The 15,459-nt window shown below is 31.0% G+C and overlaps 1 long non-coding RNA gene across 2 annotated transcripts in view; it reads left to right on the top strand.

Moving 5' to 3' along the window:
* Nucleotides 1–15,459, top strand: part of LOC147806840 (uncharacterized) — a 157,596-nt gene that overhangs the window by 94,259 nt on the left and 47,878 nt on the right. For both annotated transcript variants that reach the window (XR_015435295.1, XR_015435296.1), the window contains exons 10-11: nt 6,222–6,308; nt 10,738–10,817. This is a non-coding gene — a long non-coding RNA (uncharacterized LOC147806840). The remainder of the gene's footprint in view (nt 1–6,221; nt 6,309–10,737; nt 10,818–15,459) is intronic.

Raw genomic sequence — 15,459 nt, 5'->3', positions numbered from 1 at the left:
TACTGTATTGTTAATACTTGAGTATTAATTGTAAATAGTGTTATGTTAAAGTATTGGTCCTAAGGAGTTGTAAACAAGTATCCTATTAGTTTTTGACTATTAAGGAAAATAGTTCCTTCAAAAATAATGTTTTCTGTAGTTTTCTTTCCTTTCTCAACCCTCGCCGCTAATAATTTATTTAAAATAAATATTTTAAAATTCAAATATATTCCTTAATAAATGTTGGATCTTATTTTGAGCTAAAAAGGGGTTTTATTATAATTCTAATCATTTTTAACCCTATCAAAACTTTCTTTGAATCAAAGTATTTAACTTGCATTTATTTTAATAACTCGAATATTTATTTTCTTAAATTTAATTCTATGAACAAATGGACTTTTGGATTATGTGAAGTGATTAAAAAAAACATTAATTTTCCCATTGCTTTTAATTATTTCAATTTGTCTAAAAAAATTTTCGTGATAAATTTATTCTGATTGTATTTTATCTTCTTAGTAATTAGTTTTTTATTTTAAACGTTTAAAAATATTTAATTTTATGCCAACCCATTACAAGGTTATCTGATGAGAATTTAGTGCCTTGAACAATGACGTTTATATAGCAATCACTACTTACAATTGCTAAACATGTTTGTCTAAGTACTTTGGCTTGCTGCCCTTCGTTGGTTAATCTGCTGTCTATGTGGCCCTTCACTCAAAAAGGTTGTTCATCCCTACATAATTTAGAGATGCTCATTTATTACAGAATAAATTGAGTGAGGATATATTTTCGGGCATTTATTTATCAAATATTTTTATGCATTATTATTTAGTTAAAAGTAATGTAAACGTTCCATTTTTGAATTATAACAAAGATTTTACAAAATTAAAAATTTCGCTCGCTTTAAGAAACATATAAACAGGCTATAACAGTCGACATGCTTCAAGCGCTCAAAACAGGAGCCGTTTTCAAGACATGCCAAACGTGAATGAAAAGAAACAAAAGTGATTTAAAATAAAACAAAAGTTGTCCACGAAAAATGGAAAAAATAAAGTTGAAAAACAGAGCTAGAAAAAACCCACTCTAGCCGAGAGCGATAAAAAAAATTCACAGAACAGGAAAAACCACAGTGGTCGAGAAGGGCAAATCAAGGTAAAATGCATTTCCACTGTACGGAGAGGTGGTGAGGATCTAATATTTTGAACAAGGAATGAGCATTTATTTTAATTTTGTTTTATAACCGTCGTTGAACAGCCGATCTAATTGTGGGGTTTACGACTACTAATATTCAACACCGTAACTTTGTAATTTTGAACCCGATCCAAAAGACAAGGGAACTCCTGAATTGAGTAATGGGAGAAATTCGCCTTCGTGGAGGACTTTTTGATGAAACTAGCCCGCATTTGCGTTACACTTAGAGGAAAACCTCCCATGGTTTGCCTGACGGCAAGGGGACTCTAACCCATGATCCTTCTACCACTGAGGGTATTTCACGTCAGCACTGTGATCGGTGGAAGCCGGATGAGGAATTCGTATCGACCAGTCATCCCTGGAATTTGAACCCGGCTCACGTCCATTGGAAGACGAACACTCTATCCTTTGAGCCATCGAAGCTCAAGCATTCACTTGAATAAGACAAGATTTCAAGGCATCAAGATAAGCTGATGTGACAGTTCTGGAAATAATTTTGACATCGAAATTGGATTTATGCCCATAATTTCCACAGTTAGCAGCAATTGATGATTTTTTTTGAAAACGGACTATCGTATTCCTTAAGTCTAAATTTTAAAGGGCGTCCAGTTCCGATGTAGCCAATGTCACGCTGACAATGAATGTAGCATATGCCCCAGTGATCATTAAAGCTAATAGAATCTTTAAGAGATTTAAATTTGGTTTTTTTTAACAGACCTAAAAATTACTTTAAAACCAAAACAGAAGACGATATTAGCAATTTTCTAACGAACGGGAAAAAAACTGTAAAATTCTTAAGGAAGAATATCTGTAAGGATTTTGATGAAGAAGAGCGTTTGGGTCTAGTTTATTTAACAAAGAGATATCAACGATAGAAGTATCGTTGATATCTCTTTGCTAATATCAATCAATTTGCTAATATCAATTCAATCATTGTTACCTCTTGTTTGATGTTAACAATGATTAAATCCATTGTTAACATCAAACTAGCGATGGATGTTAATTTCTTAGGTTAAGTAAAGTTAGAAGATTGTAAAAGTTAAGTGTGTGCAAATCGGAAGTATGAAATGCAGAAATATTCTGACAATTAGGGTGATTAGAATTAATATGAGATGGTAAAACGCTTATGATAAACAGAGGTAGAAAAATGATCATGTTATCTCTTTTGTTCTCTTTTGGCTACTGTGGTTTTTTTCTAGTTTTGTATCTTCCCGTTATTTATTTCATTCTTAAATAGGAGCTCTTAGTTTAATATTTCAAATCATATTTGTTTCTTCTGATTCACGTCTTGGAAATGGGCGCCTGCTTATAAGCGTTTGAAACATGTATACTGTTATTTCTTGTTTGAGTACTTTTTGAAGCGAACAAAGTTTTCAATCGGATAATAGCTTAATGCTTTAGTTTCTTGAGATTATTTATTTAATGTAATAAAAAATGTTGACATTTTTGATAGACAATGATAAAAATTTACGTTTAATTTTTAAAATCAAAAATAAGTACAAAGTTTTGGGACTAGAAATGAAACCAAGCGTGTATAATTCAACTCTAATTTATTAAATAAATCAATTTGTTGCCCAATGCAAGTATTACATACAAAGTATAAATACAAATATTGAATTAATAAAATATATTTTCTTACCTCCAAATGAATCAATTCATTTTAAATGTTTAGTATCTAATGAGATGTAACATTTAATTAAAAAGAACGATAAATTTATCAAAATATAAAATGTGAATAATAACTATTGCAGGTAAATATTAAAACGCATAATAAAAAAAAAAAAACAGTTTCAGTTCAAATATTTAATAAAAAAAATCAAATGAAATAAACTCCCATAAGAAAAAGATTTCAAACTAAATATTTGAATTGGAAATATTAAAGTTTACATTGAAAAGGTAAAAATAAATTATCTCTTTTCAATGACTGACAGAATGACCGAAAAGAATAGATTTAATAGAATAGTTTTTAAAAAGTTAATAGATCTGTAGTTCTAGAAATTCTAGATGATTATCAATCAGATCAATTTATTATTAGTGTAAATCGGGCAAAGAATTAATTCCTCCTAAATTTTAAAAGGCCATAGATGGAAGTAAAAAAAAACTAGTCCAAAGCAATATTGACAATAACTGTGACAATTTATCGAAGCAAACAGGATTGTTCCATTCAGTAATATAGCCCGGCTTCTGAATAAAAGGGTGCACAATGGTCGATAAAATTAAATTTTCTTTGCAGTTCATTACAACTACTTTATTACAATTGTAGTTAACTACAAATACTTTTTTTTAAAAATATAGTCACTACTTCAATACTTTTCGCAGACATACATACGTTACTGGTTAGCATAATTTACATAAATGTTTAAAATGTTTTGGAATAAAAAATTGGCTTGCATGAGAAATTATTAAGAAATGGTGATTCATCTTTTACATGAGATAATTTGTTATTCTAAAGTACTTTTAACGAAATTATTTTTTTAACCTTTGAACTCTATGTTCTTCTTGACAGTGAATATTTAATTAAGGAAATGATAAGAAATAGTGAAATATTTAAATGATTAATGCTTTTTTATATCATCCAAGCGATAAAGTACAGCTCATAAAATAGGGAGAAAAAACTGGAACACCCTGAATAACTTTATATCTAATGATCGGATCTTCACGTTCTAGGACTCAATCTTAATAATTCGATTTCCAATTATTCCTTTGTTTACAAGATTTACAATGATAATGATCGAAATAAATTAAGAACATGAAGAAATAACATCTGTCCACAAAAATGAAAAAAAGAAACTTGCTTTGGAACATCAAACGAAACAATTTTCAGGGGATAGAGCGTTCACCTTTTCAATGAGATGAACAGGGTTGGAATCCCAGCAATGGCAGGACGATGCGAATTCCGTATCCGGCTTGCACCGACCACAAGGCTGATGTCAAATATCCTCAATGGTAGACGGATCATGGGTTAGAGACCCCTTGCCGTTAGGCTAACCGTGGGAGATTTTTGTGGTTTTTCTGCTTTATGTAACGCAAATGCCGGTTAGTTCCACCAAAAAGTCCCCCATGGTGGAAATTTCTACCAATACTTGATACAAGAGTTCCCTTGCTTTTTGGATCGGGTTCAAAGCTACGTTATTGGACATTAGTAGCCGTAAACCCAAAAAAATTGATTTGGCTGTTCAACGACGAATATAAAGTAAAATAAACTTAAAAATACTTGCCAGATATCGCTACAAACTGTTTTTTCTTCTTTTTTGTATCGCACTTCACGCTACACTACTTACGTTTTTAAGAAGTAGCGCACTGCACTAGAAACAACGAAAAAAAGTAGTGATTGCAGTAGTTTCGCTACTTGTAGCTCGCTTCTTCCGACCACTGAGGGTGCATTATTTAGACCTCTGTGACGAATTTTCAAAAGAAAAGAAAAACTGCTGATTGATCAAAGGAATGGATTCAGGTTGTTCAATAACTCTACATGCAACGCTGTTTATCTCCAACCGATATTTTATTCTTTCTTCCCATGTTAAACCGCTATGTAAAAATTTCAATGTTAAAATGTGTAAGCACATTTAATCAACGTGGTTCATATAAATGTATTTTCAAAGAAAAATCTTAATTGTGCAGTACTGTTTATTGATTGTGTAAAAATACAGAACAAATCAAAATTAAAAAAAAAACTTGTGATCCACAATGTTTCACTATAGCTCATTCACCGAGAGTTGGCACTTGGATCCGCCTTCATCACGTCGTATGCAATGATACTTTTTTGCTATTTTTAGGAAAAGGTTGTGAGCAATCCTGAACAAGGTTGCTATTTAATTTTATTATCGCCTTTGAACAGCCGACCCAATTCTATGAGTTTACTATTACTGATGTTCAACTCTGTAGTCTTGTATTCTTGAACCCAATCCAGAAGACAAGGGAACTGCTGGATCAAGTACTGGGGGAAATTTGCCTTCGTGGAAGACTTTTTGGGGGAACTATCTCGCATTTGCATTACATGGAGAGAGAAACCACGAAAACCTCCCACGGTTAGCCTGGCGCAAGGGGAATCTAACCCATGATCCGTCTACCACTGAAGATATTTCACGCCAGCACTGTGGTCAGTGCAAGCCGGATGCGGAATTCGTATCGACTGGGATTTTAACCCGGTTGGCCTCATTGGAAGGTGAACGCTCTATCCCCTGAGACATCGCTGCTCAAGGTTGTTATTTGACGATATTACGGTAAAAATATTTATTTCGCAAACTTTATGTGCATTTTTTTTAACATTAAATATTTCCTAAATTTGATATTTCGCGCCATTTTTTTAACGATATTTCTCTCTTTTGAGTGAATAGTTTGTCCTTTTTTGAGACATTTTTCTCGGAAAACAGCAGTTTTTAAATTTAAAATATATTTAATTAGCTAGAGAAACGAAAGCTATAATTGCAGATGATAAAGCGAAGTAAGTGACTGAAAAAGAATTAACTGTTGGCGTTTGGTGTGCATTAAAGGTTGTCTCAATTTCAAGCGCGAAGGTGCTTCTCTTCTTACTCCCGCTCTGAAATGAACTCTGCTTCCAAAATGGTGGAGCCGAGTGTCAACTCCTGCAGAATGAACTATATTCCTTGTATTGGTTAGGATGAGAGGATGGTCCAAATTCGTTTCATAAACCTCTGCTGCTGTGCCCCTAAATGTTGTTTTCTCCTTTATACACAAGAAGGCACCTAACATTGGGGAACTAGTTTACATCACGTCAATGAAAGCTCTTTCCCTATGTATATTCTTTGATACAACTAACTACTCGTTCAGATTATTGAAATGGTTTATTTTCATGACATTGCGTAGTATAATTTAAATTACTAAAAATAAACTAAATCTTTTTCCTAAATGTTTTTTTTTTTAATTTATTGAGATATTCTACACTTTTTCCGATTGACTTATTGGACGGAAGATACTTATATATAGTAATAAATAAATGGATTTTAAAAAATTATCTTTAATTTCTAATGCCAAAAAGAGAAAAATCAACATTTTTATTTTTTTTAAAATAGTTTTTTATATTTTTACAGGTTGGAAACAGAAGTTTAGAAAGACTATATGAGGGGATGTCTCCCTGACCACACATACCTATGATTGGAGTTCTTTCTAAATGAAAGGTAATTCCAATATTCTTGGCTCCTTAAATATCCATTAGTTTATGTAGTCCGTGGATCGAGATTTAGTCAGAAAGTAAAGGTTTATTAACAAATAGCAAACAAACACATACAAATATAAAAAGAACACCATCTGGCGGTATTAAAAGAAAAAGACTTCGTAGCTATCCTTCTCAGGGAATGACAACAATCTCCCCCTGCGAGAAGGATTTTACTTTTAACACAAATAACAATATACATCAAAAATATTATTAATCTTAATATAAATTTCAAATTAAACTTATTTTTTTCAAAGAAAAAATTAACTTCTCAAAAGTTACAGCTTTAGTTAAAAAATCAGAAATATTACCATTAGTATTCTTATAAACAGTTTTCAATATTTCATCTTCAATCATTTTTGAAATGAAGATGATTGCACAAAATAAAATGAATGCACAAAATGAAATTTAAGATTTACATGTCTGGTTTTGTTAGATGATTTACCATTATTCAACCAGTCAATAGCTGCTTGGCTATCAGAAAAAATAGTAACAGGAGCATCAATAATTTTTTTTTTTTACAGTTCAGTTCATTTAACCTACTTATTATCCACGCAAGTTCTCGAGCTGTGTCAGCTGCAGCAAATAATTCAGCTCCTCCTTCTGCATTGCCCCAACTTGCATCCATCCGCACTGCAATTTAAAAAACCGAATTCTTTATTATAAAACAAGACTCTATCTTTTGAACCGTTCAAATATTTCAAAACTTTTTTAGCCAAAACATGCCTTTATTCAGGACGTTTATTAAATTGTGAAAAATAACTAGTTATAAAAGCAATATCTGGTCGGGTTCTATTTGCTAAATATAAAAGCTTTCCAACGATTTTCTGATAATCAGTCTGATCTACTAAATCATCAGTAGGATTAAAACATCTATCTTCACCTTTAGTTATGGGAATAATTGTTTTCTTACAATTTTCCAAACCATATTTTTTCAGTAAAGATTCAATGTAGTGACTTTGAGATAAACATATTCCGTTTTCTTTTTGTGAAATCTCAATGCCTAAAAATTTTGAATCATTAGTTGTTTCTTTTAATTCAAATGTTTGATTTTAAGTTTTGAAATAATTTCCTTGTATAATTTCGAATTATTATAAAATATTGCCAAATCATCTACGTTTACACAAATTGCGAAAAAATCATTGTCATTAATTTTAGTAAATACGCAATTGTCGGATGCAAGTTGAGTGAGACCAATCTTTTTAAGTTCATTTCTTAACTTTATATGTCAATTTCTACCAGATTGAGATAAACCATAAATACTTTTATTTAATTTACACACTTTATTTTTACCATATTTATCTTCAAAATCTGGAGGTATTTCCATATATATAGTCTCATCAATATCACCATATAAATATGCAGTTTTTATATCAAAAAATTTAACAAATAAATCCAATTTTGCTGATAAAGCAATTAATAACCTAAATGATTCAATATTTAACACAGGTGAATATGATTCAGAATAATAAAATTTTTTTATTTGATTAAAACCAGCTGCAACCAGTCATGCTTTATAAATTTTGTTATTATTGCCATTTTTAATTGTATACACCCATTTACTTTTTATTATTTTTTCTTTCTTATTAAAGATTGGCCTCTCAATTAGTTCGAAAACCTTATGTTTCTCCATCGAAAGAAGTTCATTTTCCATTGCAGTTTTCCACTCGGAATATTTATTACTATTTATCGCCTGGTCATAATTTTGAGGAATAGATGATCCTATCAAGGCTAAGTTCGCGTTTGCGGATATTTTATTTTTAATTCTTTCAGAACGTCTTAATGCATAAAACTAGCTTTTCAGAAGAATTTTTTGATGAAACTAATCCGAAGCGAAAAGCAACTAAAGGAAAAACGCGAAACATGGAGAAAGAAATCACGAAAGCTTTTCCCACTAAGTCCGACAGCAAGGGTGTTCGAACCATCTGCCATCGAAGATATTTTTCGTCACCATTGTCGTCTGTGAAAACCAGGAGTAGAATTCTTTAAAGCAAGCCTCCTCTGCAATTTGAACCTGAGGCACTCCTTTGGGAGCAGAAGCCCTCTGGCTCTTATTGTCTAAGTGAATAATCCTACCCATTGTAGGTACCAAAAAAAATGTGGCAAAAATTGTTCCACACACAATTTTAAAATCTGCAAACAAACGTAACCCATACTAATCGTTAGCTCGCTTTCTCCTACAAAATATTTTCGTTAGCTCACAGCCAAAACTAAAATTGTGGCCAAAATAAGTTCTACTGAATTTTTGACTTAAATACCACAAACTTTAAGTTTGTCTCCAAAAGTAAGTTTATTGTAGAAAAGTTTATCCTGCGATAGACAACCTTTGGAAAAGAAAATTATCATTACTGCTACTTTTTCCTAATTTTTTTTATAGATATTCGCTATATTTAAATACAATTACAATTGTTAAAACGAAAACTGTAGTCTAAGGAATTAGCCGAACAGTCAAAAAAAGAATATTATCAAAACAAGATTTAAAGAATTTTTTACAGAAATTGAAATTCGCCTTCATATGTAAACCCATGCAGGGAAATCGTTAGCCCACCAAATCTTTTCGTTATCCCACTTTTGCGGACAAAACGTTTTCTAAACCCTAGGAAAAGTTAAATCCTAAATAAATGATAGCTAACTTTTGTCCAAAAGAATTTTGAATTTTGCTTAAAAATATCAGTTTATTCCCATGCTGCACAATCCATCCAGCAGATATCCAAAATTCTTCCACATTATCCATAAGACATCGTGGACCAAACATCAACGTCTACTAGACGTTTTCTAATAACTTATTTATATGTAAGCCACAATGACTTAAGTATAGACGTCTTATAGATAACTATGATAGACGTAATATGGCTAATACAAGCGGTGGGCTTTAGCAGACATCAACGAAACAACCATCAAGAAACGTATCTTAGAAGATTTCTCGTAGTCGAAATTTAGACGTGGATTGAACCGAAATTAATAGCTTGATTAATGAACACATTTAATTACCACCATTTACATTTATTTATAATTTATACATAATGTGTTTTAGTTAAATTTGGCATCTATTATTTATGATGCGTACTGCAAAAAAAAACAATATAAAGAAAAGCAATTCTAAAATTAAGAATGAAAATTAATGTTGCTAATTACAATTTTAAAACTGAAAAATTTAATATTGCTTTTAAATATTGATCAATATTCAGACAGTATAAGCCCACGACTAACCTGCTGAAAAATATAGTGGCCACAACAGTTTTTTGTAAACATTTGATAAATGAAAGCAAAGGATTACAGGATACAGTCGTACTTTCTGATGAGCTTACATGTCTGCACATCTGCAACTATAAATAAATAAATCAATCAAGGCTTGTGTGCACATTTCAAAAGAACGCAGGTCATTAAAGGACAAAGAACTAGAGATGGAATCCAACCCACTAACTTAATACTTCAAATTATTTATCAGGTTAAACGTGAAGACGCATGAAGTATTGCCATGATTTATTCATTCGTACATACATATATGCAGGCTGGTGCGCTCAATACAAAGTAATATTTCTTTTAAACTCAAAAAAATCAGATGGTACAAAATAAGGAAGCACGGACCCAAAGATTATGTCTAGATTCGAACCCAATGTTTCGAATTCCACTCGGATAATTATTTTTTCAAGTAATAATTTTTTTATGTAAAAATTTTTTAAGTAAGCATTTTTTGAGTAAGCATTTTTTGAGTAAACATTTTGCTTAATCACTTTTTACGTTAACACCCTTTACGTAATCACTTTTACGTAATAATTTTTTACTTAATCATTTTTCACGTAATCACTTTCTTGCTTTCACTATCTTGCGTTTTTGCGTTCGAGCATCCACCAAGACTAGGTTACAACGAAAATGTTAGAAAAATTTTTTTAAATCTCTGAATTTTTTTCCCCAAAACAAAATAAAAAAAATCGTTAATCTTTCCACCCCAAAAATATGACCAAAAGGAGTTTTAGCTTATTTTGACCTAGAAAACATGATTAAATTTTTACTCTAAACAATAGCTTTTTTTTAATAGTTATTCCATCCGCTAAAAAAATACGGAAATAGTATTTAATTTAATTTTATTTTTAACCAAGAAACTACGAATTAGAATTTTCCCTTTAAGTGTTAAAATTTTTTAGAAAATTGTTAACTAACCAAATTTTTTGTTAACCTATCAGACAAAAATCAAAAATGTATTGAGAATTTAATTCATCTCTTTTGAGTTACCCTCTTTCTAACTGTTCTTGCGAATTTTCGAACTTGTGAGCTTTGAAATACTTATTATATATTGTATATTGTAATACTTATTATAACACTTAAAATTGCTTTATAGTTGATATATATTATTATATATATTTGATTTCTGATTGTTTTCCTTGCAATTTTAGATTTATTTTTGTAAGAGAGAAGAGAAAAATCCTGTAATGGCAACTAAAATGCGACTATTTGCAATTAAGGTCGATGCGAGGTAACTATGTCTACTATTTTAACAAAAAATAACTATAAATTACAATTAACAGAAAAAAGGACAACTTTAAAAGAAATATTAATTTAAAGAAAGTATTATTGCCAAACTAGTAAGTTGCGACATAATATCTATTAAACAAATTTGTATAAAATATCAGATTTTAAAAAAATAAAAATCATATGAAATGGCTGTAGCAATGGATAAATTCATAAAAAATGCACGGAAACGGATGTTAATTTCTATTAAAAGTTTCGTGAGCAATATCAAAAATTGATTATTAAGTTTTTTAATCGCGTGTCAAAATATCATATATCAGAATCTTATATTAAAAAAAACCGAAGCAGAACTAAACCAAGATCAGTAAACGACGTCGATTCATTAGTGAATGCCGCAAATAAAATGCGTCAGAATGTGCTTGCTCTATAATTCGAAATTCAGGTGTCTTAATCTCGTACAAAAAAAAGTGAAAAACCAAGAGGAAATGTATTCCCAATGGAATAGTCGCTAAATTAAGTGTGTTAAAATGGGATTATTTTATTACTCGGAATTCGAGTATCGTAATACGTTGAAAATAGTGGAGTTTCAAAAAACAGGGTCGAAAAAAAAAGAGATTAAGACAACGTAGGTTTACGATCGAAACTTGATTTTCACACGTCAATATGTGTTCATTCAAATTCAAAATTTGCGTTTCGTAATAATATCGCATCGAAATATCGGAAATTAAACTAAATATTGCAGAAATGGCCAACAACAACTAAGGACATTGGAAAACGTCGTTGATGGAATAACTATATTGAGGGTAAAAAAAAGGGATTACTTGAAAGGGACATTCTGACCTTGAACCAATTTTTGGTAATGGCCCAAAATAAGTACAAAAAAATTTTTGGTTTTGCAATGAAACTGTCTCATAAAAGAAAGGGATAAATCAAATTCAAAATTCGATTATCATTACATCATATTCAAAATGTTGAAATTTCATAAACCACATTGAAAAAACGATCAAAAATCCGCATGGATTTCTTGGGAATCTGTGTGAATACAGATTATTTTTCTTATATTGTGTGCATATATATATATATATATATATATATATATATATATATATATATATACAATGTGAGGGTAATAGAACAAAAATGTGCAAGCACAAAACGCATACAATCCATTGCCGTAAATCGCTTGAGCGCGAAACCCACGATACGATTGGAAACTAGTCAGATGGAATTAGAGGCGCCTATGGCAGATCTCGTACTGGCGCCCTTCCTTAAATATTTATATTATCTTTCTTTTTTTTATACTATATGAAATAATTTAGCTAATTTTGGATACATAAATCGCAGGTTTAATTTTTCCTTCAAATTAAAGCTAATTGTTGAATATAGTTAACAAATCAAATTATCAATCAAAACACATTTTGGCTAATTTTGAAGTTGGCAACCAAAAGTTTCAGATATTAACATTAGCCCAGTAGAGGAAATCAATAGGCTAGAATATATTCTAGCCAAACAAAAATGTTTGTGAACTAAACCCACCAAAGAAAAAATAGCCAAAATATCACATCGCGTCAAATTTATGATCCATTGTAGTTCTTCTTTAACCCACTTGCCAAAAAAAAGTTCCGTTTAAACAAGTTTTAACTATAATATTATCTGGAAAACAAAACATTTAAAATTGCTTTAAAGCGTTTTCCAAATTAACACTAAACATACCTTAACTGGTCAAATAATCGTTTAAGAACTTTTACATCGAAAATGCGCTTATGATCTTATCGTTTTTGCACATTTGACTTCCTGACTTTTTCTAACAATTATATACAGTTAATAATCTATATAATTTTTTTATATTTTGTTTGTTTCGAATAATACTTGTTGTATATCTATTTCTACCACAACCGGTCATTTGACCGGGAGGACAATTTATTACTTTATGAGGTTATCGGATCAGAAATTACGATGTAATGCGTGTTCAACGTATTGCATTCGATGAGTTGCACATTTCTGCAAAGAATGTTGCGTAGTTATTTCAATCAGAATGAGTGTGAATTCAAATTTCAAGAAAGTACCTAAAAATTTAAAAACCACTTATTAAAGTTCGCCTCAATTTTAACCTAATGTAGGGAATATCTAGCCCATTGAAAATTGTCGTAAGTTCGATCACTGATAAAAAGTTTTTGGCTGAAATAAGACAACAGTAAACACGAAATAACAAATGAACATGCTACACATATCAACATCTGTAAGACTACCTAACAACAAAATAAATTCTGCACTATCATCTAGATTAGCTTGCCTTATATGTACAGTGCACACTAAAAACGAACCATTTTGAATAACTTTTGATGTAATGATCTTATTTTTACGTACAACGACTCTATCTAAATTTAGGTAGATGTTCATAATTGCGTTTAACGCTTCTTGTTTAAGACCTGTCCAAATGCACATGCACAGATCAACTTTTCTTTTGTTTACCAATTACGTGAGCATGCGCATTTGGTCTGACGAAGGAATTAACGGGATTTCTAGATTAGAGGGTCATTTTAGAAGTGAGGTGCTTGACTCTTGTAAGATGACAAAAATTGAAAATGTATCACGAACATCAACGGGAAAATGGCCGTCCGCGCGGACGTCGGATTCGAGAAATTTGCTGTCCGCGGGAAATTTTTGACCGCCGAGGACGGGCGGACGTGCGGTTTTTCGAGCCCTGGGTTAAATGGAACAAAATTTACTAAATGAAATCAACTGTTCAAATGATTCACTTAGTTTCTAATTCTAATTTTCCAAATGTTGAAGGGATGGGAAGAGACCTTTTATTAAATTTCAATTTTTAATTTTCCTTTATGACACGAACGTAATATTTTAGTTCTATAAATTCTCCATTATGATAAGCATATGACTGATCAAAGTGTACGCATTTCCAATAAAGTTAATGAAGTGTTATTAGTTCTTTGAAGCAGAAATTGTATTAAACATGTCTTACTTTTTCATTATATTGCATAAAAGTCAAAACAATTGAAAATACAGGGTGTTTATAAAGTCCCGGACCCATTTTGATGTTTTGTAACTCATAAAATAATAAAGATGGATTAAAATTAATAACATAAATGGTTAAATAGACTCAAATAGTTTCATGACCCTTGTCAATGAGCTTCCACGTGTGTTTTCTTCGTGGCACGGAGAATATCAAGTCGATAGTCAATTTCACGCCAGGTAGCGGCAAGCATGTCGGCATGCACAGAGACTATTGCGGTTGTAATTCTGGCTTTTAGGTTATCAATGTTCGACACGATCCTCCTGTAAACATTGTCCTTTATAAATCCCCAAAGAAAAAAGTCCAGTGGCGTTATATCAGGTGATCTGGGTGGTCAAGGAATTGGACCTCCTCGCCCAATCCATCTTCCTGGAAAATGGTCATTCAAAGAACTACGAACGAAAACTTCGTATTTCCACAACTAGAAAAGCTTCAGACACATGTCTCTTTGCAACAAAATAGTGCACCACCTTATTGGGGTATCATCGTTCGTAGTTCTTTGAATGGCCATTTTCCAGGAAGATGGATTGGGCGGGGAGATCCAATTCGCCGACATGGATGCAGACATGCTTGCAGCTACCTGGCGTGAAATTGACTATCGACTTGATATTTTCCGTGCCACGAAGGGGGCACGCGTGGAAGTTTTTTGACAAGGGTCATGGAACTTTTTGAGTCTATCTAACCATTTATGTTATTAATTTTAATCTATCTTTATTATTTTATGAGTTATTAAACATCAGAATGGGTACTGGACTTTATAAACACCCTGTATTATAGTTAGAATTTTGATCATTCTTGGTTATGAAATTGAGATTGTCAATTTTTTTTGTTGCTGTAAAGGTAAAATTTTTGCAACGCGGCTCACTTCTAAATTTAAAAATTTACACTTATTAAAAATTTATTACATCTAAGAATTAGTAATTCATCATTGAAGTTTCCTTAATTAACAAAATCAATTATTAAATTTTCGACTATAAATAAAAAAAATTAAAACTACTTTTTGGATTATGTATTTCAGTATAGATTTCAGATTATTTTAGATTTTTAGTAAATATTAGACTGATTTTAGGATTTATTATACCGAAATATATTTTTACTTGCAATTAATGTGTCAAAAGTATATAAAAGAAAAACTGGCTCACCTACGTCAAACTTTAAGGAATTGTGCGTTGGTAGGCTAACAAACTAAGTTCGTTATTTTATGTAATTCTTTTTATTCATTGAAAGCTTTTTTACACGTAGTTTCCGTATTTAAAAAGTTTTTGTATTTAAAGATTAGACTAATAAAGTTACTTAAAATTTAATTTAAAAACTTTCAAAAAAATTTTAAGCTAAATTTTGAGACTAGGTTCAATAGAACCAAATTTAAAGAATTTATTTAACTGCTCAAATGTTTCTCTTAGTGCTTCAGAATTTTCCAAATGCTGGTGCGGAGGGCAGAGATCTTTTTAAAACCATTATTAAATATCATTCCTAATTTTCCGATATTACGGATAAATTAAAAAATCAAATTTTGGAAATATGACTGAAAATTTCGTATTTGGCTTTTATAGTTTAGTATAAAGTGACGATTTTTCAGTAACTATTGAATTGTTTTTAGAATTCAAAATATATT

Source organism: Parasteatoda tepidariorum, chromosome 7, assembly GCF_982258835.1.
Source record: "Parasteatoda tepidariorum strain Cologne lab strain chromosome 7, Ptep-v5.0, whole genome shotgun sequence".
NCBI lineage: Eukaryota > Metazoa > Arthropoda > Arachnida > Araneae > Theridiidae > Parasteatoda > Parasteatoda tepidariorum.
This window is presented reverse-complemented; position numbering and strand designations above follow the sequence as displayed.